Source organism: Tenrec ecaudatus, chromosome 13 (assembly GCF_050624435.1).
Source record: "Tenrec ecaudatus isolate mTenEca1 chromosome 13, mTenEca1.hap1, whole genome shotgun sequence".
Lineage (NCBI taxonomy): Eukaryota > Metazoa > Chordata > Mammalia > Afrosoricida > Tenrecidae > Tenrec > Tenrec ecaudatus.
The window spans coordinates 117,928,601-117,954,597 of record NC_134542.1 but is presented as its reverse complement, the minus strand read 5'-3'; positions in this window follow the sequence as shown (position 1 = coordinate 117,954,597).

The window sequence follows — 25,997 nt, the reverse complement described above, 5'->3', positions numbered from 1 at the left end:
CTAGCAACTAGGATCCCCTCTCTCCCCATCTGGAGTTGACGAGTGAAGAAAATAAAAAACTGAAGCAAAGCAGTCCACAGGACTAACGGACCACCAACACCACAACCCTCCATCCTTGTCCTGGAGACTAGGAGAGTTAGATGGTGCCCAGCCACCGCCTCAAACTGCTCTGGTTGAGCTCAAACTGGCAACTTGTGCACAGCTTGAAAGCCAATGGAAGTTGACTTCATGAAGAGAGGGCATTACAAGTTTGACAGGGACTGCTGGAACCCCGAGACCAGGGCCCTTCAAATCCAAAACAGAGCCCAGCTCCGGGAATCACCCCGTCCAAGCAACAGTCGAGCTGATAAAGTGAACGCATGGCACCTGTGAGGCAAGTGCTTCCCAGAGCAAACGGGAACATTTGCCCTCAAAAATCAGGAGGGAGGGAGGGGTCAGGGAGGAGGCAAGAAGAGTGCTGTGTTATATTATTGTTAAACTGCTCTGCATGTTTCCACTTAAAACAAAAACCCTCTATATTAAAATTCATATATATATGTGCATTATATGTGTATATATATATATATATTAGTCAAACCCAAGGTCAGAAAAAGGCATGCCCCGGGCTGCTCCTCGTGGCAAGGTCAGTGATCTGAAACCCATCAGAAAGATGCGGCTTAGCTGTCTGCTCCCGTAGTGACAGCCTCAGAGAGCCGCAGGGGCCGTCGTGTGCTGTCCTACAGGGCCTCGATGATAGAAATCGACTCGAAGGCAATGTTTTGAGTGCTTTGAAGGTCAGAAACTGTAGACAGTGATCTATAAACATCCTTCTCTCCTGTAAGGTGTCTGTAACACAATCAAAGGAAAACAATCGGTCTGCTCTCCAGATCTTCAATGGGACCATTTCCAGGGAGCCTGGCCACACACTGCCAGGCTGTGCCTCCTCAGATCCGCTGGCACTGCTAGGAAGGTTGTGGGCCCTGCAGGGGTGGGGGACTCTCCAGCCTGCTCCCCAGCAATAGAGGCACTAGGCCAAGACTGGAAGAGCCCCGGCGGGGGGAGAGTGGGGAGGTTGAGGCAGTCACTGTGCCCTGCTTCTGACACTCTTCATGTGGCTGCTATGGTCACCCTTGACCTCAGGGAAGACCAAGGGTCACCAGGGCAGAAAACACTTCCTTTTTATGGTGAGGGCCATATCGGGTCTCAACTCCACTGCTAATTAGCTGCGGTCTCTAGCAAGTAACCCAGCCTCTCGGTGCACCCAGTTTCCCCAGTGCTATCTGGAGTCCCCAGAAGGGCCAGGTACAGCCAGGCTGCTTGCAGCTGGGCCAGAACCAGCAGCTGCCCTCACCGTGCCCTGAAGCCAGAAGCCCAGAACTCAAAGGCTGAGCTTTGCTGAAGGTCGTCCGACATGGCCTCTCAGCTTAAGTAAGGGGTCCCAAGCTCCAGGCTGCACAAGTTGCTCCCTGGAACACGTGGCCCGGGCCCCCAATGTGGGCACACAGAAAGCCAGTTCACCTCTCAGGGGTTTGGCAAAGCCGCAGCACTGCAAGGGTCTCCCTGGAAGCCCCTCCACCCCATGCCCAGCACCTCCCCCAAACTCATCCCTGCTCCAGGCAGCTGGTACTCACTGTAGGTCCTGTCACCACTGCTGGGCCCTGGGGGCAGTGCTGGGCCACCACTCCAGCAGGCTCTCCGCTAGTGGGGCAGGCTGCCCCCTGGTGGCCACCCATCTTCACTTGGTGCGGAAACATTGCAAACTTGGTTAAGAGGAGCTGAGAAGAGAGGAGAGGGGTCACAGGGGGCCCTGGCTGGTGGGCTGTGAGACACCTCAGAGAGTGACTGGGCAGGGCAGGACTGGACAGCCACAGAACTTGCCCCTCTATGCAGAGAGGGGAATAGGAAGCCACAGGTGTCCTCAGCCCAGACTGATGTTCCACATCAGCCCATTGTGCATGCAGCCCCCCCTCCACCACCCGTCTTCATTCGGCTCCAGGGCACCTTCCTTGCCCCTAGCCCCTTCCTCACTAGGGTGTGCTCATAGTCCTCTCTCCTCTGGCCACCTGCTGCTGGCTGCTCAGCCAGCTCTGCAAGTCCTCAGCTTCCCTCAGGAAGCCCTGCAGTGCCAGCGTCCTCTTCAGATCCTGGCCCCTGTGGTGACAGCCTGAGTCCCCCAACAGTTAGTGTGCATGTGTCCACACTGCAGGACAAGGGACCCAATAAAAGGGGCTGCCTGAAGGACAAGGTTCTTCATGGTCTTTGCCCAGGCTGCTCCTCTGGATTCAAGAAGCAAACCCAGGCCAGGGGGCGTTGGGGCTGGCGAGGGTGTGGCTGTGGGGAAGGGCAGGTGACTGGAGCCAGGGAGCCGAGCCCCTGCCCTGCAGGCTCTCCTCAAAGGTTTGTGGGAAGAGGAAACAGTGAAGGACTCATCTATTCCTGACACATGTCTACAGGCCTCCGTCACGGTTCTCTTCAAGGCAGGGGTAGCATCTAGGGGAATAAGCAACCCCAGCCAGTTTTCTGGTACCCACGGATGCAGTGACCCTCACTGTTGGGCTGCCAACTCCCGCAGTGTCTGCAGCTGCTTCCAGAGCCTCCCCTGCATCACACCCAGCTGCTCTGAGACCTCAGTTACAAGGATCTACATATAACTTCCTCCCGGGGGATGAACAACAGAAAAGTGGGTGAAGGGAGACAAAATATGTAAGATCTGACAAATTATCAAGGGTTCATGAGTGAGGGGGGAACAGGGAGGGCGGAGAAAAATGAGGACATGATGCCAGGGCCTTAAGTGGAGAGCAAATGTTTTGAGAATAATGAGGGCGATGAATGTACGGATGTGCTTTACACAACTGATGTATGTATGGATTGTGATAAGAGTTGTATGTGCCCCTAATAAAATGATTTAAAAAAATTAAATCATTTAAATTTATTAGGACAATGCCATTTGTATTTCAAAGCAACATTCACAAAAGCTATTTTTTCACCTTCACTATCTTCTATTTAGTTTTAGATAGAGAAAAACAATTCTTATGCCTTTGTATGAGATGTAATGCAAGTAGACATAAATTTATGCATAATTAAAAATTTGAATGAACAAAATATTTTGTTAAAGAATTTGAACTTTTGTGAAAATCATAGAAAGCATATAGCATTTTATTGAAGGGTTGGGAATTATTTCCTCTATTTTATTCTAGTATTTGGTCTGAGGTTCTTACGGCATATTCTGATTGTTGTCATGTAAGAGAATGTACATTCCATATAAGAGAAAACTTTCCTTATAATATTTTCCAATCCATTGCTTCCTGCTGAATCTCTCATTTGTTCTTTTATCATTTTTCCTATAAAAACCCAGGCTGCTTAATTTTATTCTTATTAATCATTTATATAAGTTAAGAAAATATTTATTATATATACATTTTTATTAAAAATCTTTTCTTGGAGACTCTTACAACTTTTGTTGCAATCCATATTGATTGCATCAGGCATTTTGTACATATGTTGCCTTCATTCATTTATAGATATTTCTTTCCTTTTCTTTTTTAAAATCATTTTATTGGGGCTCATACAACTCATCACAATCCATACATACACCAATTGTGTAAAGCACACTTATACATTCGTTGCTTTCATCATTCTCAAAATTTGCTTTCCGCTTGGGTTCCTGGAATCAGCTTATTTCCCCTTTCCCCTCTCCCCCTCTCACCCTGCTCCTCTTCCCTCATGAACCCTTAATAATTTATACATTATTATTTTCTCTTATCTTACACTGCGCGGCGTCTCCCTTCACCCAATTTTCTGTTGCCCATCTCCCAGGGAGGAAGTTATATGTAGATCCTTGTGATCGGTTTCCCATTTCTACACCCACTTCCCTCCCAGTATCGCCACTCTCACCGCTAGTCCTGGGGGGGTTCATCTGTCCTGGATTTACTGTGTTTCCAGTTCCCGTGTGTACCGCTGTGTATCTTCTGGTCTAATCAGGTTTGCAAGGTAGAATTGGGATCATGAGCGGTGCGGGGAGGAAGCGTTTAATAACTAGAGGAAGGTTGTGAGTTTCATTATTGCTACACTGAACCCTGAGTGACTCATCTCCTTCCCACTACCCCTCCGTAAGGGATGTCCAGTTGTCTACAGGTGGGCATTGGTCCCCCGTCATGCACTCCCCTCATTCACGATGATATAATCCCCCTCCTGCCTTTGTTGCTTGAAAACTGGTCCCCTCAGCCCTTCATGATCACACATGTTGGTGTGATGCTTCCATGTGGGCTTTGTTGCTTCTGGGCCTGCTTGTTTACTTTCAAGCCTCTAAGACACGGGACGCTATATCGCTTGATACCCAGTCACCATCAGCCTTCTTCACCACACATACTTATGCACACATTCATCTTCAGCGTTTATGTGGGGAAGGTGATCACACAATGATGGTTTTTGTTCTTTGGTGTCTGCTACCTGATCCCTTCAACACCTCGTGTTCACTTAGGCTTGTGTGCTTCTTCTCTGTGGGCTTTGTTGCTTCCAAGCTAGATTTCAGCCTGTTTGCCTTCAAGCCTTTAAGACCCCCAGAGTTTCATTATATTGTGCAGAGAGTGGCTATGAGCCAAACTCACTCGACTGCACCCAACAACAATAACAACAGGACTTGTGCTTCTAACAATATGCTGAAGAAGACCTTAAGAGAATCTCCCCTTCGTTTAGAGCAGCGGCTCTCGACATATGGGTCGTGTCTACTTAGGGGGTCAAACAGCCCTTTCATGGGGTGGCCTGACTTATAGCAGTAGCAAAATTATAGCTATGATGTAGCAACAAAAATAATTTTATGGTTGTTTGGTCATGACTACATGAGGAACTGTATGAAACGGTCGTGAGTAAGAATGTTGAAAACCACTGTCCAAGAGGAAGACTCAATTCTTGATACAGTTGAAGGGCAACAAAATAGACTCAGCCCCAATATAGATGGGATAGCACAGTGGCTGCAACAATAAACACAAGCCAAAGAAACACTGCAAGGATGCCACAAGACGGGACAGTGTTTCATTATATTGACATAGAGTTGCTATGAGTCAAAACCCACAAGAAAAAAAAAACAGGACTTGTTTTTCTAACAATGTACCTAAGTAGACCTTAAGAGAATCTCCTATTAGTTTAGCGCAGGGGGCCTCAAACTGAGGGTCGTGACCCCTTTTGGGGGATGAATGACCCTTTCACGGCAGTGGACCGTTCATTAAAGTGGAAAAATTAGAGTTATGATGTAGCAATGAAAATAATTTCATGATTTGGCAGTCACCACTACATGAGTAATGGTATGAAAGAGTCGTGGCATTAGGAAGGTTGAGAACCACTTCCCTAGAGGAAGACAGAATTCTTGGTAGAGTAGAAGGGCAGCAAAGGAGAGGCAGCCCCTACAAGGTTGATTAGCCCAGTGGCTGCAACAATGAGCACAGGCAAATGAACAACTCTGAGCATGGCATTGGACTGGGCAGCATTTCATTATATTGTGCATAGAGTTGCTGTGACCAGAAACCCACTCGACAGCACTCAACAAAAATAACTACAGGACTTGTACTTCTAAAATATGGTGAAGTAGGACTTCAGAGAAAGTCCTTTAACTTTAGAGCAGCAGTTCTCAACCTGTGGGTCGCACGCCTTGGGAGGGTAGAATGACCCTTTCACGGGGGTTGTCGGATTCATAATGGTAGTTCAATTAGGGTGACAAAGTACCAATGAAAATAATTTTATGGTTGCTGGTCTCCACTAAATGAGAATCGATATGAAAGGGTAGTGGCATTAGGAAGGTTAAGAACCACTTCTCTAGGGAAAGACACAAATTTGGTACAAAAGGGAAGGAAGAGAGCGGCAGTCTCCAACAAGTTGGATTAGCACAGTGGCTGCAACACTGAGGCCAACCACACAAGCACGGTGAGGGTGGCACAGGGCAGGGCAGCGTTTCATTAATATTGTGCATAGAGTTGCTAAGAGTCAAAACCCACTCGACGGAACTTAACGACAACTACAGGACGTGTACTTCTAACAATATGCTGAACTAGATCTTAAGAGAAACTCCTCTAAATTTAGAGCAGTGGTTCTTAACTTGTTTGTCGTGACCCCTATGGGGTTTCAGACGAGCCTCTCACAGGTGTTGCCCAATTCATAACAGTAGTGAAATCACAGTAATGGAGTAACGATGAAAAAAAATTACTGTTGGAGGATCACCACAACATTAAGAATTGTATAAAGGAGCCATGCCATTAAGAAGGTTCAGAAACACTGCCTGAGAGGAATACACAAAACGTGGTACTGCAGAAGGGCAGCAAGTGAGAGGCAGACCCTACAAGATGGAATAGCTCAGTGGCTGCAACAATGAATGCCATCAACGAACCACTGTGAGGACAGCACAGGACGAGGCAGCGTTTCATTATATTGTGCGTAGAGTTGCTGAGAGTCAAAACCCACTCGACGGCAACTAACAGCAACACAAAAAGAACTTGAGATTCTAACAATATGCTGACGTAGATCTTAAGAGAAACGCCTCTTAGTTTAGTGCAGGCTTCTCAGCCTATGAATCACGAACTCTTTTTGGGAGTGAGTGGGTTGAATGACCCTTTCACAAGGGTTGCCTGATTCATAAGATTAGCAAAATTACAGTTATGAAATATCAGCGAAAATTTTGTATGACTGGGGGTCCACCACTATTTTGGGAACTGCATGAAAGGGTCGTGGATTTAGGAAGATTGAGAACCACTGTCCGAGAGGAAGACACAAATGTTGGTAAAGTAGAAGGGCAGCAAAGGAGAGGCAGCCCCTCCAAGTTGGAATAGCTCAGTGGCTGCAACAACCAGCGCAAGCAAAGAACCACTGTGAGGAAAGCACAGGATGGGGAAGCGTTTCGTTATATTTTGCATGGAGTTGCTATGAGCCAAAACCCACTTGAAGTCACCTAAATACAATAACAACAGGACTTTTGCTTCTAACAATGTGCTGAAATATATCTTAAGAGACAATCTTCATAGTTTGGAGCAGAGATTCTCAACCTGTGGGTCATGACTCCATTAGGGTGATGAACTACCCGTGCACAGGGGTGGCCCAATTCATAGCAGTAGCTACACTACAGTTATGAAGTAGCAATGACGATAAATTTATGACTGGGATTGTACCCACTACATGAGGAGTGGTATAAAAGGCCTGTGGCATTAGAGGAAGGTTGAGAGCCACTGTCCTCGAGCAAGACAGACATCTTGGCAGAGCAGAAAGGCAGCAAATGAGAGGCAGACCCCCAGATGATAGATTAGTGCAGTGGCTGCAACAATGAGTGCAGACAAGAAACCACTGTGAGGATGGCACAGGACGGGGCAGCGTTTCATTATCTTGTGTGTGGAGTTGCTGAGAATCGAAACCCACAGGACAACACCTAACAACAATCACTGTAGGACTCATGCTTTTCACAATACGGTGCTGTAGATCCTAAGACAAAATCCTCTTAGTTTAGAGCAGTGGTTCTCAACCTGTGGGTCGCGAGCCCTTTGGGAGGGTCAAATGACCCTTTCACAGTGGAGGCCTGATTCATGACTGTAGCAAAATTAAAGTTACGAAGTAGCAATGAAAATAATTTTATGATTGGGGGTTCATCACTACATGAGGAAATGAATGAAAGGGCAGTAGAGGGGCAGCAAAAGAGAGGCAGCCCCCCAAAAGTTGGATTAGCCCATGGTTGCAACAATGACAACAAGCAAAATAACCACTGTGAGGGTGGCACGAGATGGGGTCACGTTTCATTATATTGTGTATAGAGTTGCTATGAGCCAGCACACACTCAAAGGCACCAAACAATAACAACAGGACTGTGCGTCTATGAATATGCTGGAGTAAACCTTAAGAGAAACTCCCCTTAGTTTAGACCAGTGCTTCTCAAACTGTGTCACAGTGCCTTTAGAAGACTAATGAACCTTTCACATGGGTGGCCTGATCCATAACAGAAGCGGAATTACAGTGATGATGTAGCAATGAAAATATTTTATGGTTGGGGAGTCACCACTACATGAGGACTGGTATGAAATAGTAGTGGCATTCAGAAAGTTGAGAACCACTATTCTTGAGGAAGACACAAATCTTGGTACGGAAGGGCAGGAAAAGAGAGGTAGTCCCTAACAAGATGGATTACCACAGTGGCCGCAACAATGAGCGCAAACAGAAGAACCACCGTGAGGATGCACAGGGCAGGACAACGTTTCATTACATTGTGCATAGGGTTGGTATGAGCCAAAACCCATTTGAAGGCAGCCAAAAACAAGAACAGGATTTGTGCTTCTAACAATATGCTGAAACATCCCTTAAAAAGAAACTCCTCTTAGTGTAGAATAGCAGTTCTCAAACTGTGGGTCGTGATGCCTTTTGGGGGGTGGGGTTGAGAAGGACTATATCATATGGTGGCCTGATTCATAACAGTAGCATAATTTTAGTTATAAAGTAACAAGTAAAGTAATTTTATGATTGGGGGGGGGGAGGTCACCAATACATGAGGAATGGTGTGAAAGAGTCGTGCATTAGGAAGTTTGAGAACCACTGCCCTAGAGGAAGACACAAATCTGGGTTCAGTAGAGTGTCAGCAAATGAGAGTCAGTCCCCCAAAAGATGGATTAGCACAGAGACTGCAACAATGAGTGAAAACAAAAGAAAAGTGTGAGGGTGTTAGAGGATGGAACAGTGTTTCATGATACTGTGCATAGAGTTGTTATGAGCCAACTTTGAGCCAAACCCACTCGACAGCCCCTAACAACAATAAGAACAGGATTCGTGCGTGTAATAATATACTGAGCTATACCACAGGAGAAACTCCTCTTAATTTAGAACAGCGGTTCTCAACCTGTGATTTGTGACCACTTTGGTTGGTTGAACAACCCTTTCACAGGGTGACTAGATTCATGAGACTTGCAAAATTACAGTTATGGAATAACAGTAGAAAAAACCTTTATGCTTTGGGGACCACCACTACACATTGGAAAGTGTATGGAAAGGTCGTAGAAATAGGAAGGGTGAGAAACACTGTCCTAGAGGAAGACGCAAGTACAGTAGAAGGGCAGCAGAAGAGAGGAAGTCCCTACAAGACGGATTTGCACGGTGGCTGCAACAATGAGCACAAGCAAAGAACCACCGTGAGGATGATGCAAGACTGGGCAGGCCTTTATGATATTGTGCACAGGGTTGCTATGAGCCCAAACCCTCTCCACGGCCCAAACAACAATAACAGGAGATATCATACAACTAACAGTATGCTCAACTAAACCGTGAGAGAAACTGCTCTTAGTTTAGAGCAGCCGTTCTCAACTTGTGAGTGGTAAATCCTTTGGGGGTGTTCGAATGACCCTCCCATAGGCGTGGTCAGATACGTAACAGTAGCAAAATTACAGTTATGAAGTAGCAACAGTATAATTTTTTGGTTGGGGGGTCATTACTAGACGAGGCACTGTATGAAAGGGTCGTGGCATTAGGATTGCTGAAAACCACAGTCCTACAGGAAGACACAAGTCTTGATACAGTTGAAGGGCCGCAATATAGAGTCAGCCCCCAAATAGATGGAATAGCATAGTGGCTGCAGCAATGAACTCAAGCTAAGGGAACACTGTGAGGATGGCACAAGATGGGGCAGCGTTACATTATATGGAGCATAGAGTTGCTATGAGTCAAAACCCACTCGACTGCACCTGACAACAAAACAACAGGACTTGTGTTTCTTATAATGTGCTGAAGTAGACCTTAAGAGAAACTCCTATTAGTTTAGTGCAGCGGTTCTCAACTTTTGGGTCATGAGCCCTGTTGGGGGATGAATGAACCTTTCATAGTGGTCGCCCAGTCATAACAGTAGAAAAATTAGAGTTACAAAGTTGCAATGAAAATAATTTTATGATTTGGCAGTCAGCACTATATGAGGAACGGTATGAAAATGTTGTGGCATTAGGAAGGTTGAGAACCACTGCCCTAAAGGAAGACACAAATCTTGGTAGAGTAGAAGGGCAACAAAAAATAGCCAGCCCCCCCAAATATGGCTCCAACAATGAGCACTAGCAAACAACCACTGGCAGGATGGCACAGGTCTGGCAAGCATTTCATGATATTGTGCATAGAGATGCGATGAGCCAAAACCCCCTCCGCGGAACTTAACAACAATAACAACAGGGCTTGTGTGTTTAACAATATGCTGAAGTAAATCTTAAGAGCAACTCTTCTTAGTTTACAGCAGGGTTCTCAACATTGGGTCGTGAACACTTTCAGGTGGGGGGTGTTTCGAATCACCCCTTCACAGTGATGGCCTGATTCATAACAGTAGCAAAAGTACAGTTATGAAATATCAATGAATATAATTTTATGATCCATAACAGAGGCAAAATTACAATTATGATGTAGCAATGCAAATATTTTATGGTTGGATGTCACCACTACACGAGGAATGGTGTGAAGTGGTTGTGGCATTTGGAAAGTTGAGAACCACTGCTCTAGAGGAAGACACATATCTTGGTACAGAAGGGCAGGAAAAGAGAAGCAGTGCCCAACAAGATGGATTAGCACAGTGGCTGCAAAAATGAGTGTGAGCAAAAGAACCACTGTATGGAAGGCACAGGACGGGAAAGCATTTCATTACATGGTGCATAGAGTTGGTATGAGCCTAAACCCATTCGAAGGCACCAAACAACAGGATTTGTGCCTCTAACAATATGCTGAAGAAGACTTTAAAAGAAACTCTTAGTGTAGAGTAACAGTTCTCTAACTGTGGGTCACGACGTCTTAGGAGGGAACAATGAGCATTTCACATGGGTGACCTGATTCATAACAATAGCAAATTTATAGTTATGGAGTAACAAGGAAAATAATTTTATGATTGGGGGGGGGTCACTAGTACATGAGGAATGGTGTGAAAGAGTCATGACATTAGGAAGGTTGAGAACCACTGCCCTAGAGGGAGACATAGATCTGGGTACAGTAGAAGGGCAGCAAAAAGAGGCAGCCCACAGCACGATGGAATACAACAGTGACTGCAACAATCCGCGCAAGCAAAAGAACCACTGGGAGGATGGCGCAGGACAGGACACCTTTCCATCATATTGTGCTTAGAGTTGCTAGGCGTCAAAAGCTACACAACAGAATCTAACAATATAGGATTTGTGCTTCTGACAATAGGATGAAGTAGATATTAAGAGAAACTCCTCTTAATTTAGACCAGCGGTTTTTAACCTGTGGTTCGCGACCACTTTTGGCGATCGAAATGACCCTTTCACAGGTGTGAAATGATTCATAAATGTAGGAAAATTACAGTTACGAAGTAACAATAATGTTATGATGGGGGTCACCACTACATGAGGAACTGTATGAAAGGGTCATGGCATTAGGAAATTTGACAACCAGTGCCCTAGAGGAAGACACAAGTCTTGGTACAGTAGAAAGGCCACAAAAAGAGGCAGCTACCCAAAAGTTGGATTAGCACAGTGGCTGCAACAATGCGCACAAGCAAAAGAACCACTGTGAGGATGGCATAGGATGGGAAAGCGTTTCATTATATTGTACATAGAGTTACTATGAGCCAAAACCCACTCGATGGTGCCTAACACCAATAACAACAGAACTTGTGCATCTACCAGTATGCTGAATTCTATCTTAAGAGAATCTCCTCTTAGTTTAGAGCAGGGGATCTTCACCTGTGTGTCGCAACCCCTTTGTGGATATGGAATGAAAATTTCACAGGGGTGTCATAACTCATAACAGTAACAAAATTACAATTATGAAGCTGCAATGAAATCATTTTATGGTTGGGGGGGGGGTCACCACTAAATGAGAATCGGTATGAAAATATCATGGCATAAGGAAAGTTGAGAACCACTGCTCTAGCGGAAGTCCCAAATCTTGGTATGAAAGGGCAGGAAAAGAGAGGCTGTCCCCAACAAGATGCATTAGCACAGTGGCTGCAACAATGAGCGCAAGCAGAGAACCACTGTGAGGATGTCACAGGACATGGCGGCGTTTCATTATATTGTGCGTAGAGTTGCTATGAGACATACCCACTCGACGGCACCTAACAACAACAACAAATGGACTTGAGCTTCTAACAGTATGGTGAAATAGACCTGAAGAGAAACTCCTCTCAATTTACAGCAGCGGTTCTCACCATGTGGGTCGTGACGCCTTTGGGGCTTGGACGAACCCTTTACAGGGTTGCACTATTCATAACTTTTAACAAACCGAGAGTTACGAAGTAGCAAAGAATATAATTTTATGATTGGGGGTCTACCACTACAAAGGAAACTGTATGAAAGTGCCGTGGATTTAGGAAGGTTGAGAAGCACTGTCCTAGAGGAAGACACAGATATTGGTAGAGTAGAAGGGCAGCAAAGGAGAGGCAGCCCCTACAATTTGGAATAGCTCAGTGGCTGCAACAATGAGCGCAAGCAAAGAACCACTGTGAGGAATGCACAGGACGGGGCAGCGTTTCAGTACATTGTACATAGAGTTGCTGTGAGCCAAAATCCACTCGACGGCACCTAACAACAACAACAACAACAACAGGACTTAGGCGTCTAACAATATACTGAACTACATCTTAAAGAAACACCTCTTAGTTTAGAGCAGCGGTTCTCAACCTGTGGATCGGGCCATCTTTGGGGGTTGAGATACCCATTCACAGGGGTCTGTCTCTTCTTCATAGTAGCAAAATTACAGTTATGAAGTAGCAACGAAAATATTTTTACGAATGGATGTTCACCACAACATCAGGAACTTCATTATAGTGCCAAGGCATTAGGAAGGTTGAGAACCACTGGTTTAGAGCATAGGAAATCTGATGCAATACTGCATATTTTAACACACATGAAGTTGGAAAATAAAGGAAATTGGGAGAGGACAGTAGTATCAAATTCCTATGAGTCAGAATTGCTCTATATCATAGAATAGCTAAGACAATGAGAAGAAATGACAAAGTCAAAGAGCTGAAGAGAAAATTCCATAGGACACGTGGCAACAGCTTTATGCTCTTGTTAGACCCTCGGGGCCTCCTTATCTTTTGTTGGCTTTCTTAAGCCCATCCCCACCACTGTGAATAGTCTTCATTAAACTCTCTTTAATTAAACCTTCTGCATGGTTTGTTTCCTGCTGGAACCCTCAGAGATATCCTTTAATTTTCTGGATTGCAATTCATCTCTAGCATACAGGAATCTTTCAAGAGTTTGTTTTATGTTTTGTTTTCATCCACAATAGCATTTCCTTCCAGATTTGTTTGTCCTTGAAACATGATCAATAGTTCTTTCCTCTCCAATGAAACCCAAGTGATACGCTGCCTGACTGCCTAGGAAGTTCATGTGTAGCCTACATGGAGATCCCAACCATTCCCTAGACAAGTGTTTCTCAAACTTCCGAATGCCATGATTCTTTCATACAGTTCCTCAGGTTGTGTTTACCCCGATCATAAAAATTATTTCATTGCTCATTCATCACTGTAATTTTGCTACTGCGATGAACCAGGCAACCCCTGTGAAAGTGTCATTGGACCCCCAAAGGTGTTGTGACCCACTGGTTGAGATCCACTACCTTAGACCAACGTATGGCCCGAGGGCTGTATAGGGCCCCCCAAATAATCAATTGCTGCCAGCATCATACATCTCACCAACGAGAAGCATTTGTAGCCATCACCTTAGGGGTGAGTTCATTAAATATTTGACCTCTATGGCCCCATGAATGATGTTATAAATCACCACATGGTCCTTGGCAGAAAAACAGGTTTCCAGCTCCTGCTCCAGACCAAAGGTTCCCAAACGTATTCTGCCTACTGCCCTCTTTTCAGAAAAAGAAATTACTCAGGACCCCCCAGCAATGAAAGAATTTTGTACTATAGCCCACCATCCAGGATAAAATGTAGATATCTGATTTATAGATCTCTGGATTTTTCTGTGCCCAGTACGTGGGTGGTGTTGCCCACTTTGGGAAATGAGACTCTAGGAAAATCAGGTGTGTTTTCACTCTCTCTGCAAGAATTTCAGTTGAGGAGCAAGATCTGTCTTGAAAGATATGAGGAGCAACATCATGGAAAAGGGCATCATGCTTGGTAAAGGGGCACCCAAAAGGGGAGGACCCTCACCAAGGTGGATGGACACAGTTTCTACAACAACACACTAAAACATAACAATTGTGAGGCTGGCACAGGAGCAGGCAGTGTTTCTTTCGGTTGTATGTAGAGTCGCCACGAGTTGAAACCAACTTGACAGCATCCAACAAAACCAGATGTGGAGAAAGCATCGCCTGGTCTGTGTACAGTGGCCCCACCGAGGTTCCTCATCAGTTGTGTTTGAATGGGCCAGGTGCTCTCACAAACCTCCTCTTCAATAGACAACTTAGAATGTTTGCTTTGTGCCCAGGAACCATCCTGAAATTTAAAATGACCATTTGACACTGAGTTGATTGCGATTCATGGTGAGTCATAGGACTTTCAATGGGCATAACCTTTCAGAAACAGATGGCCAGGCTTTTCTTCCAAGGTATTTCTGGGTGCGCTTGAACCTCCTCAGTTTCTGTTAATGGCCAAGTGTTTTAACCATTTGTACTCTCCAGGGATGACTCACAGCTCTATATATCCTTAAAACTGACATCGCTCCTCTCTTTGGAAAGCCATGGCAATTGTTCTCTTTCAGTAGATTTACCTTCTTTAAATATAGGAATGACATATACTTCTACCACCTCACAGAAAATGTCAGAAACTCGTAGCTCTCATTTAATAATGGCGTGGGTGATTACATATTGGGCTGCTAAGCCCAAAGCCAACAGTTCAAAACCACCAACCACTCTCAGGGAAAAACATGAAACTTTCCAATCCTATAAAGCTACAATCTCAAATACCCACAGGAGCAGTTGGACCCTGTCCTATAGGGTAGAACTCAGGTCATGGGGAGTCGGAGTGGATTCGATGGCAGTGAGTTTGCTTTGGTTTTTGGACTCCCCTCCTACCACAATAGCTCAAAATTACTAAGTGCATGTTATGTACTAGTGTTCTAAGCATTGCATGTACATTCACTCATTTCATCCCACGGGTATGGTGTGGGTGAAGCATTAGAACTGCTAACCAGAAGGTTGGTGGTTCAAACCCACCAGCTGTTCTTCGGAATCAAGATGGGGCTGTCTGAGCTCATAAAGATTTTCAGGGTCGGACGTCTGCAGGGACAGTTATTACTTTATCCTGCTGAGTTGCTATGAGTCTGAATGAACTCTAGAGAAGTGGGGTTTTGGTGACTTTTGCAACCCCTTTAAGAGGAGCGCTGTCGGGGCAATAGAGAAGCACTTGACTATTTACCACTAGCTCAGCGAAACCCTCAGCAGCTTCCCATGAGAATGATGCGTCAATTTGCTCCAGTATCAGTCACAGCCTATGGGAACGCCTATAGAATGGTTCCACTCTGTCCTCCAGGCTCACTATGAGTTGGAATCGACTGACCCATTGGTAGTGCATCAGCTTCTGTCTATAGGTGAGAACACCAATGCACAGAGAGGTGAAGCCATCTGGCCCAGGGGTAACCAGATTATCCAAGGGAGAGCTGGAATTTAAATCCCAGCAGACCAGCCTCAGAGACTACAGGCTTAGCTCTACCGTCTGCGGATATCTGGACTAAGAGTGGTTGGATTTTGCCTCCTTTGCCCTACACATCATCTCCACTGTCCCCTATCAAGCAAAATTAGCTTGAGTATTGAACAGGCACCCTCCAGCCCTGCCCGATTGCACACGCGCAGGGGAGAAAAGGATGGGGAGATCACTGGGCTGTTTTAGCTGCCACCTCTACTCGCACTGCGCCAACACACCCACAACGAAGTCAGAGAAAGAATTCTTGGCCTTGTAACCACTCCTCAGCCCTGACACCTTGCAGAGAGCCAAAGCCACTCTCTTGGACACCCACTCGACTGCTACCTGGGAACTTCCCATGGAGCATTTGGGGACAAAGGAGAGGGGGCACACCTGCAATGTAATTAACATTATGACAACTTGTTCCCCCCTTGGAGAATGACACCATTAGCTGCTTCAATTGTGCATGAAATGTAAATTACACGATTCAGGGGTATCATGTCTGAGCAGCCATGATGCTAAGTGACAAGGCCCTCCATTGAGCAGCCCCTCCCCAAGCAGGAGGAACTAAGAAACCCAAGCCCCGAGGCCGACAGCTGAGACCGAGGTCCTGTGGTCTTTGAGTGTCCCTGCTTCACAGAGCCCACAAGGGAGGATCTTTGCGGGGGGCCCTGGATGCCAAGCTGGGATGTTCCAGCCACCTGCTGTCATCACCCTGGCCCTCCCATTTTCTTTAAAGGGAGTCGAACGCTGGACAGCACTCTTTCCTCTCTATCTCTCAGAAAATTAGGAAAAAGGGGTGGCGGCAGTGGTTGTGGTAATACCCTTCTTGCTAAGGAGTTTTGGTGATGCTTTGGGTTAAGCATCCTGCTAGCCATTCTGCCTCCCATTCATTACTCTGTCTGGCTCAAATTACTTCGTGTTCACTCCCTGGCCAGCCCCCCACAGTTCCCTACCCCCTTTCACCACGAACTCTCTGGACACTACTCGAAATCAGCTTGAGACACTGGATCAGCCACACTTCTTTGTGGCCCATGAAAGAACTTTCCAAAACCTCATGTCACAAGCAGGTCCACTTGCTTATAGAGAAGAGGCATAGGCGAAATTGTATGTTTCCACCTTGAGAGGGGCAAGCACCACCATGTACAATTAGTAGGTGACCACCAGTGTGTCACTTTTGTGGTCACCACACATCTCCTTTGGGGACCCATTTGCCCCTCTCCTAGCACCCTGATCCCTGGTGCCATGGCTAGACTGGGATGGGAAATCCATGTGGTCAACCAGGAACTTCCAGGTGGAATCAGAGCCACTGTCCCCTCTGCAGAGCCTCTGTGAGGACAGGGAGTTTGGAAACACAGCCTAAAGCTGCAGTAGGATAAATTTAAGAACTGATCACGCATTTACCCTAATGTCAACTGTACAAATCCCTCAACCACCCTTCAAATGCCCTGCCACTGAGCAGAGCCAAAAGCAGGAAGAGCCAAAACCTACATATGGGTACAGGAAGACCTCTGGAAGGTGTCCTTGTGGGGTGCCAGGGAAGGGGGAGAGTGGAGTTGAGGAGGCTCAGGGGCTCAGGCTCAGGCTGGGAAAGAGCCAGAGTTCCTAGTTCGACTCTCTCTTTGTCTCTCTGCCTAACCACCCACCTCCCACCCAGTCCAGGAGATTCTTTGAACAGGGCCCACAGGGTCAGAGGTGAGAGCTGTCAGCTCCTGTTACTACCCTGACCTGGGAAACCTCTCTCATTCTGGAAATTCATATATTTTTTGGGCTTTGATCAATATCCAGGTCAAGCTTCCCCTCCCCCTTTTCTCACAGAGGCACTTGGTCAGAATGGCAAATAGCCCTCAACTGTGCCATGCACTCCGCCTCTTCATTCCCTGTTCCCTTCGAACCATCTGCTGCAAAAAAAAATCACAAAACAGCCCGATGGAGGGCAGGTCAGTGCTTCTTTTTCAGACTTCCCTCTCATTCTTTCTCTGGTCGCATCATCATTCCAGGTACAGCAAACCCATTACTGTCCAGTCAATTCCAACTCATGGAGACCCTATGTAAGTTTTCCAACGTTGTCCAACATTACTGGAACAGACAGCCTCGTCGTTTTCCTTGAAGCAGCTGGTGGTTTGAACAGTCAACCTTTGTGCTAGCAGTTCAACATTTACATGACATCCCTTCAGAGTGGTGAGTCATAGTCTGCAGACACCGTGGGCGAGAATCATTGTTCTGGCTTATTTTCATAAGGTGGGATTCTAGGTAGGCAGATGTGACGCAGGTGTAACTAGAAGTCGACTTGATGGCAACAAACAACAACACTGATGTCATTGTTTTGGGACTTGGGAACTGAGACCTCTGAGGCATGGAGCTAAGTAACAGCTACTTCAGGTTTGTTAGGTACTTAATTGCTGAGCTCTGCTCTAGATACTGGGAATAAAGCTAGAAGGAAGGTGGCATCTCTGTTCCTGGGGTTGAGAGATGAGAGGGGTTGGGAAACTTCCTGTCCTGTTAGTAGTGGGTGTGGACATAGTTTCTGCTGTTAGATGCCATTGAGTCAGTTCCAACCCCTAGCCACCCTATGGATAATAGAATGAAACACAACCCAGTCCTGCCCCATCCTCTCAATTGTTGTTATGTTTGAGCCCCTTGTTGCAGCCACTGTGTCAATCCATTGGCCGAAGTTCTTCCTCATTTTCACTGCCTCTCTGCTTCACCTAGCAGGACGTCCTTCCTCCTGCAAGGAATGGTCTCTCCCTAACAGTATGTCCAAAGTACGTGAGGGGAAGCCTCACCATCCTGGCTTCTAAGGAGTATTCTGGCTGTACTTCTAACCCACATTTGTTTGTTCTTTGGCAGTTCATAATACTTTCAATATTCTTCACCAGCCTCCCAATTCAAATGCATTGATTCTTCTCTGATCTTCCTTTTCAATGTCCAACTTTCACGTGCACAGAAGGCCATCGAAAATATGACTAAGATGGCTTTAGTCAGGTGCACCTTAATGTAACATTCTTGCTCTTAAACACTTTGAAGAACACTTTTGAAAGAGGTCTCTGGCGGCAGCACGCGGCCCGTTTAAGGGTGAGGAGGAGGGGCGCACAGGTGGAAGCCCATGGCCCCTTTAAAGCTTGGCCTACTTGGCAGCAGCTGGAGCCTATTGAGAACATGACAGGAGGCCAGCCAGCACTTCCTATAGAGGTCAAGGGCTCATTCTGAAAGCTGTGAGCCAGTCTCGGAACCGCACTGCCTCCATGGGCCATAATGACCTAATGCGCAAGGCCTAGGACTTCAAAGACCAGGTGTGGCCTGTGCAGCCTTCCCGCCCCTTCCCAGACTCCTGCCCACCAGGGAGGGCCTTGCCACCATGACCCCTGATGTGGGTCTGCAGCCCACCAGGCACCTGGCCAGCCACCAGGATCCTCACCCTGCCCAGCTGACCCACCCAGGACCACACTCCAGACTCCCTGCCCCCACCCTGGGCCTGCTCACCACCAAGACTCTGCCCTGGGCCCGCTACCCACCCAGGAACCTGCATAAGGGCCATTGCCAACCCTGGGTCCAGTCCAGGCCGGGCACACACCTGGGATCCCTGTTCCAGGTCCCTGCCCACCTGGGTCTGGGCCTGCCACAAAGACCCTGCCCGAGGTCCTCTGCCTACCCAGGAAACACCCCCTGCCCAGCTAGCCCCTGGCATATCTGGGCACTGCCCCAGGCCCCCTGCCTGCCCAAGATCTTGTGTTAGTCTTACTGGCCATGGAGGATGGAGCGGAAGAGGGACCCTGCCCAGGCCCCTGTACCCCATCCCACTTGGGATGCCCTGGGTTGGTCCAGCCCCAAAGGTGGCTCCCCTCCTCCAGGCCAACATACCCAGAACTCCATTGGGCACACTGCTTACCTGAGGCCTCCACATCAAGGGCTTGGGATATGTAACCCCAGCCTGGGATGGGGCTCCTAGCTTGCTAGAGCCCCATGCCACTCTCCTTAAGCCCCAACTACTTAAGATCCCTAGAAAGTGCCTGTGGGGGCCCTTGGTGAGTATCACTCTGGCTGTAAGGGGCTAGGCTGTAGCTCTTGAAAGAACAGCCCATCTCCCCTTTCTCTTTCCCAGCTGCAAAAAAAGAAAAAAAGAAAGAGATCTCAAACAGCAGATTTACCCAATACAATACATCCCTTGAGTTCTTGACCGGGGCTCGCATGATCATTTATTGTGGACCCCAGAAAGAAGATAGCCCTGATCACTTCAGCCTTTTCTCCATTTATCATGATCATGTTGTAGATGACAGGGTCATAATTACATATAAATATGTCCCTGGGACCCAGCTCCTGGGGAGTCCCAAACAACTTGATGTAAAGAAAATAAGAGAGAGAAAACAAGCACTCTGAGCTCTTGGTTGGAAGGACAGTCCTTTGTGAATAGAGGGCTGCAAGGATATTGGAGTTCCTGAAGGGGGGCAAACAGTTCCACACACAACTATTTAACAAATCATTTGCCGTTGGAACCCACCCAGGGACACCATGGAGGAAAGGCCTGGCAACCTGCTTAAAGCCTATAGTCTTGAAAGTCCTATGCAATGCACACATGAGGGCACCATGAGTCAGAATCAACTCTCTCATGCCTATTTTGGTTTGGGGCGAGCAGCTATTAGAAGCAGTGGGGTATAATGTTGAATCCCAAAAAAGGAAGGATTTGGTCACCATTAAAGTGACTTCTGACCAAATTACTAACAATCATAGGGACTTTTGTGGGAGAAAGATGAGGAGTGCTACTGCTGTAAATATTTCGTGTCAAAAACCCAAAGACAGTTCTACCCTGTCCTATGCAGTCGCTGACTTGCTGTCAACTGGATGGCACTAAGATAGCACCTATCTGCTGAAAGGTTGCCATGCGGCAGGACTTGTGCCAAGTCCACTATGGTTATGCCTATGATCTTTGTGGGAGACAAAGCCCTGCTTATGTTTAATGTCTCTGTTGTCAGATCGCTCCATTGTCCAGTCCTGGCTCTATGTCGTTCTAGCTACATGACCTGGGACAAATCATTGAACCCCCTTTGCGCTGCTGTGTGTAGAAGGGAAGTGAAAAATAGTGCTTAGGTTGTGTGTTCAAGGTTGAGTTTGAATGCATCAATAGATAGAAAGACCTTGTTGTTGTTGTTAGTCTCCAGTAAGTCAAATTTGACTCCTTTTGACCGTAGGTCTGATAGGACAAATCACTGCCCAATCCTATGCCATCTTCCTACCCATCGGCAGGTTTGAGGTCATTGTTGCGATTATGGTGCCAGTCCGTGTCATGAAGAGTTTCCCCAGATCCACATGATGTCCTCTTCTCGCAACTGGTCTTTCCTAACGACATGACAACAGTTTGCCATTCTCTCTTCTAAGAACATTCTGTGAAGACTGTCCTGGCTCAATTTCCTCCAGGACTGATTTGCTCGTTCTCCTGGCCACACACAGTATACTCCACCCACGGTCTTTTCCATCACTGCCATTCAAATGCCTCAATCCTTCTGAGAATCCTGGTCCTCACTGTTGTCCCCATGAGAAACTCCATTTCTCGCAGCTTGCTTCAGATCTGCTGAAGTGGAATCTGAGTTTCTGTTAGGCCCCAAGGGCATTGTATTTGTGTGCCTGCTAGAAGCACGGCTGGGGAACAATGTCTGGCCCATAGTAAGTGCTGTATAATTATTGGTTGTGATCAGTGTCATTATTTATTACTCCATCTAATCATTCCAGCACACTCACAGGTCAGGAAACCAAGATTCTGAGCCTGCCAGTGCCTTTGCTGAGGTTACCCCTCAGGAGAGGGCAGGGGCTCCATGCAAATCGAATATAGGATCAGGCCAACATTTGGATCACTCTGAATGGAGACACAGTCAATGCTCATTAACCAGTCACTCCCCATTGCTTTCGTCACCCCATCCTTATCAACTGTGACTCTGCTTGCTGTCTATGGATTTCCCTATGGATTTGCATATTTTATATCAATCTCATTATGGTCTGACTTGTTTCACTCAGCAGAAGGTGTTCAAGGTCCCTGCATGGTGTAGCATGTTCCAAAACATCATTCCATTTTAAAGGCTGAATAATATTCCATTGTATGACTTAGATATTGTTTGGTTTATCCATTCTTCGGGCCCCGGGCACTTTGGTAATAGTCACCTTTCAGCTATTGTGGGTAGTGCTGCAGTGAACTTGTATACCACTATCTCTTTGAGTCTCTGTTTGTTATTCTTTGAGGTATATGCTTAGATGTAGAATTGTGAGGTGGTCATGGATTTCCTCTTCCTTGGATCCATGATCAACGCTCATGCAAGCAGCAGTCAACAGCTTAAAAAATGCATTGCATTGTATTGGCTAAATATTCACAAGACCTCTTTAGAGTATTGAAAAGCAGGGATGTTATTTTGAGAACTAAGGTGCATCTGACACAAGCCATAGTATGTTCAACACTTCCTATGCATGTAAACTTTGGAGATTAAATAAAGCAGGCCAAAGAAGAATCGATGCATTTGAATTACGGTGCTAGGAAAAAAGAACCATAGAAAGTACTATGGACTACCAGAAGCACCAATAAACTTGTCTTGGAAGAAGCACAGGCCAAATGCTCCTTAGAAGTAAGGATGGCCAGATTTTGTCACCCTTTGGATATGTATTTTCAACATGTTGTCAGGGGAGACCAGGCCCAGGAATAGGACATCATGCTTGGTAAAGTGGAAGGGCAATGGAAAAGAGGAAGGCTCTCATGGGATGGATGGACATGGGGGCTGCAGTAATGGGCTCAAACATAAGAACAATTGTGATGATGGTACTGGGTGGCGTTGTGTTCTGTTTGACATAGGGTTGTTATGAGTGGGAACCAACAGGACCGACCCTAACAACAATAGTAAATCTCTGACTTGTTAAGAAGAAACAAGCATTTTTCATTTCCTCTATGAGCCAGGCACTGAGAAGACCCTGAAGGTCCAGATAGAAACAGCACTTGACCCCTACCCATGATGGGTTCCCAGTCTAGCGGTGAGGCAGCAGATCTCCACTTTTGGATGAGACCTATGCAGCCCTCTTGGGGTTCTAGTGTGTGCTGGAGAGACTCCAGTTAACGTTGCCTTTCTCTATACCCGCCTTTAGGGAAGTGGAAGAACTTTAGAATAAAGCATCCCCCGAGATTTCTGTTGCACAATTAGACAAAAGGAAACCAATGGTGGCTAAAGAGAGCGAACAGAGAATCCAGAGCTGTGTCTGGGTCCTTGGCCATGCAGCTATCAATCAGCACAGTTGAGTTCAGGAATCAGCAAGCGAAGATCCTCAATATCTGGATCCAGTAGGTATAGAAGGCGTAGCTTCAAAGATAAAGAAGGATAAACCCTCTTTCGCTTTCAGGAGGAACTCACCCAGGGAGAACTCATTCAGGTGGGACTGCACTAAAGCCTTAGAACTGGGAGGGTCCATAGGAGCATGTTTACTGCCAGAACGGTGGCTTCTCATTCAAGAGCTTCTATCATATTCCAGCTCATGAATGGTCCTTCGAGTGCCTTGGTTCTTTTGCTGTGACTTCTGTGGCATCACTTGAACTCTCCATCCCCTCCAGCCAGGAGCAGTGGCAGGAAAAATCTATTAGGGAGAAGTGAGAGAGTGAGCTAGGAGATATTCCGTACACAGCTTGCAGTCTCCTTCAGCAAAGGCCCTGTGGGGTGGGGACTTAACTTTTCTGATTCTCTCCTGTTAGAAGTCAACACGGAGCTAAAGAAGCATGAATGGAAGAAAGCAGGATGATGAGCTGACAGCTTTTCCATAAGGAAATAATAGCCAGAAGGGCTCCAAGTTGGGATGAGGGGATGGTGGGGAGGGGAACACACGTGCTGCTACCAAGAGGAGAGTGAGGAGCAAGAGACCAGTAGAGGCTAGTCTCAAAGCCATCTCCAATAACATTTCCCCAACAGGCTGTTTTCCTCTCTCCACTCTAAACATGTCAGCCTTCACCTCCACCAAGCACCGAAACCCCAATGCAGCCTTTATCTGCCCATTCCTCCCACTAATTGGTCCAGGTTACTATGGGAACTATGGGAGTAGTAACGGGTTCCCTCTATTACTACCTACCTCCCTGATTTCAGCACAGATCAATCAACCCATCCCCGCAGCCCCATATCTAAGGGGAAGGTCCTAGGGGAGAGTAAGGAAAAGATAGATTCAACACAGGACTAGAACAATAGTGAAAAACTTACAAAGAGAGCGAGTGATGTAATTCCAGAGTATTAGTCAATTCCTTTTGTCCTTCCAGCTACCATCCTCTCGCCCAGCTTAACTCCCTGAAGGAGGAAGGATCTCTCAGTGGGTGTCTGCAAAGGTGAGGTTCCAGGCCACTTGGGGGCTTCTGAGGGTTCCCTTCCAAATTTGCCTTCCCTCCCTTCAAAAGAAAGTCACTGGAACTCACCAGCCAGAGTTGGCAAGGCTACCACTGAGTTGCCCAGTTAAGGTTTATGTCCTGGGGAAGACTGTAGCTCACAAAATGCCTTCAAGGGATTGTTTCTTCCCTACAACCTCTTCCAGAATCTTGTCATTCTACATCCCAAGTTGGAGTCTATGTTTCCTCCTTTGAACCCACGCCAGCCTTATGGCTCTCCAGGAGTCAAGTTTGGCAGGTGAGGTGCGGTGTGACTTCTGAGGTAATACAGCTCCCAACTGGCTCTTTCTCTGTAGAAGACCCTCGGAGTCCAGTCCCCATGCTGTGAGGAAGTGTGATGAAGAGGCCACATGCAGATGCTGACACTAGTCCCACTTAAAGTCCCAGCAAACACCAGTGGCCATTGTCAAGTACACCAGTGGGGAAGCTGTGTGAGATGTCTCCATCATAAGCCATTGTCAGACGGCAACCGCACAGAAGAATCTGCTAGCTTAGTACTGCCAATCCCCAGAACCATAGGAAATGATGACTGATGAGGAAGATAATAATTGACTCCAATTTTGTTTCAAACTGGAAGAAATGCGCTGCACAGCACCGGAGTTGTAGCTCTGGAGCCACAATCCCGATGCAGATGTATTAAATAATTTATTATCTAGTGATTGTTCCTGGTCCTCACCCTTCCCAGCTTCCCTGTGCCCACCCAGACCAAGCAGCTGCTTCATCACTTATTCTGTAAAAGTATGTGAGGGTAAGTCAGAAATCATTGCTCTAAAACCACAGACACTTTATTAAACAAAAATATCAAAATGTGAAGTGACTGTTTCTAGACATAGCCGCCATCTTGATCTACATCGGGGAGGCAAACTTTTGAGATAGAAGAGCCTACTTTTTCTCTCACAAAAATTGAAACATTCTTTGAGATAAAAAAATATATTTTTGCAACTTCAATCACTATTATCTGAATAATCACGGTTCTTGAAAAGGTTTCCATTTTACTTGAGAGCCACATGCATGGACCGAGAGACCCGCAGTGTATACCTGACCCCTGCTCTATAGACTTCAGTAATTGTTCTCTGAGGGATTCTCTGCTCATATACACTTCTAGTCACACGACATACCATGACCAACAGGGTCGTTCAAACCCTCTCCAGAGATTCTTCAAGGGTGTGAGTGTGTGTGTGTGTGTTTGTGAGTGTGTGTGTGTAAAAAGAACACGAAGTCAGAAGACATCCAGAGATTATGGAAGGGTTGAGTGTGAACGTGTGTGTGTGTGTGTGTGTGTGTGTCTGTAAAATGGACACGAAGTCAGAAGCCCTCTACAGATTCTGCAAGGGTGTGTGTGTTTGTATGTAAAAAGGACATGACTTTAGAAACCCTCCAGAGATTCATCAAGGTTGTGCGTGTGTGTGTGTGTGTGTGTGTATAAAGGACAAGATGTCAAAAGCCCTCTAGAGATTCTTCAAGGGTATGAGTGTGAGTGGGTGTGTAAAAAGAACACGAAGTCAGAAGCCCTCTGAAGATTCTGCAAGGGTGCATGTATGTGTGTGTTTGGAAAAAGGACAAGAAGTCCGAAGCCCTAAGGAGATTCTGAAAGGGTATGATTGTGAGTGTGTGTGTGTGTGTGTGTGTGTGTAAAAAAACACGAATTCAGAAGCCCTCTATAGATTCTGCAAGGGTGTGTGTGTGTCTGTGTGGGTGTGTGCGTGTAAAAAGGACAGGAAATCAGAATCCCTCCAGATATTCTGCAAGGGTGCGTGCATGTGTGTATATGTGTGTGTGTGAGTGTGTAAAAAGGACACGAAGTCAGAAGCCCTCCAGAGGTTCTGCAAGTGTGTGTGTGTGTGTATGTGTAAAGGACAGTAAGTCAGAAACCTTCTAGAGATTCTGCAACGGTGTGTATGAGTGTTTGTGTGTAAAAGGGACACGATGTCAGAAGCCCTCTAGTGATTCTGCCTCGGTATGAGTGTTAGTGTGAGTGTGTGTGTGTGTGTGTGTGTGTGTGTAAAAGGAAACAAAATCAGAAGCCCTCTAGTGATTCTGCCTGGGTAT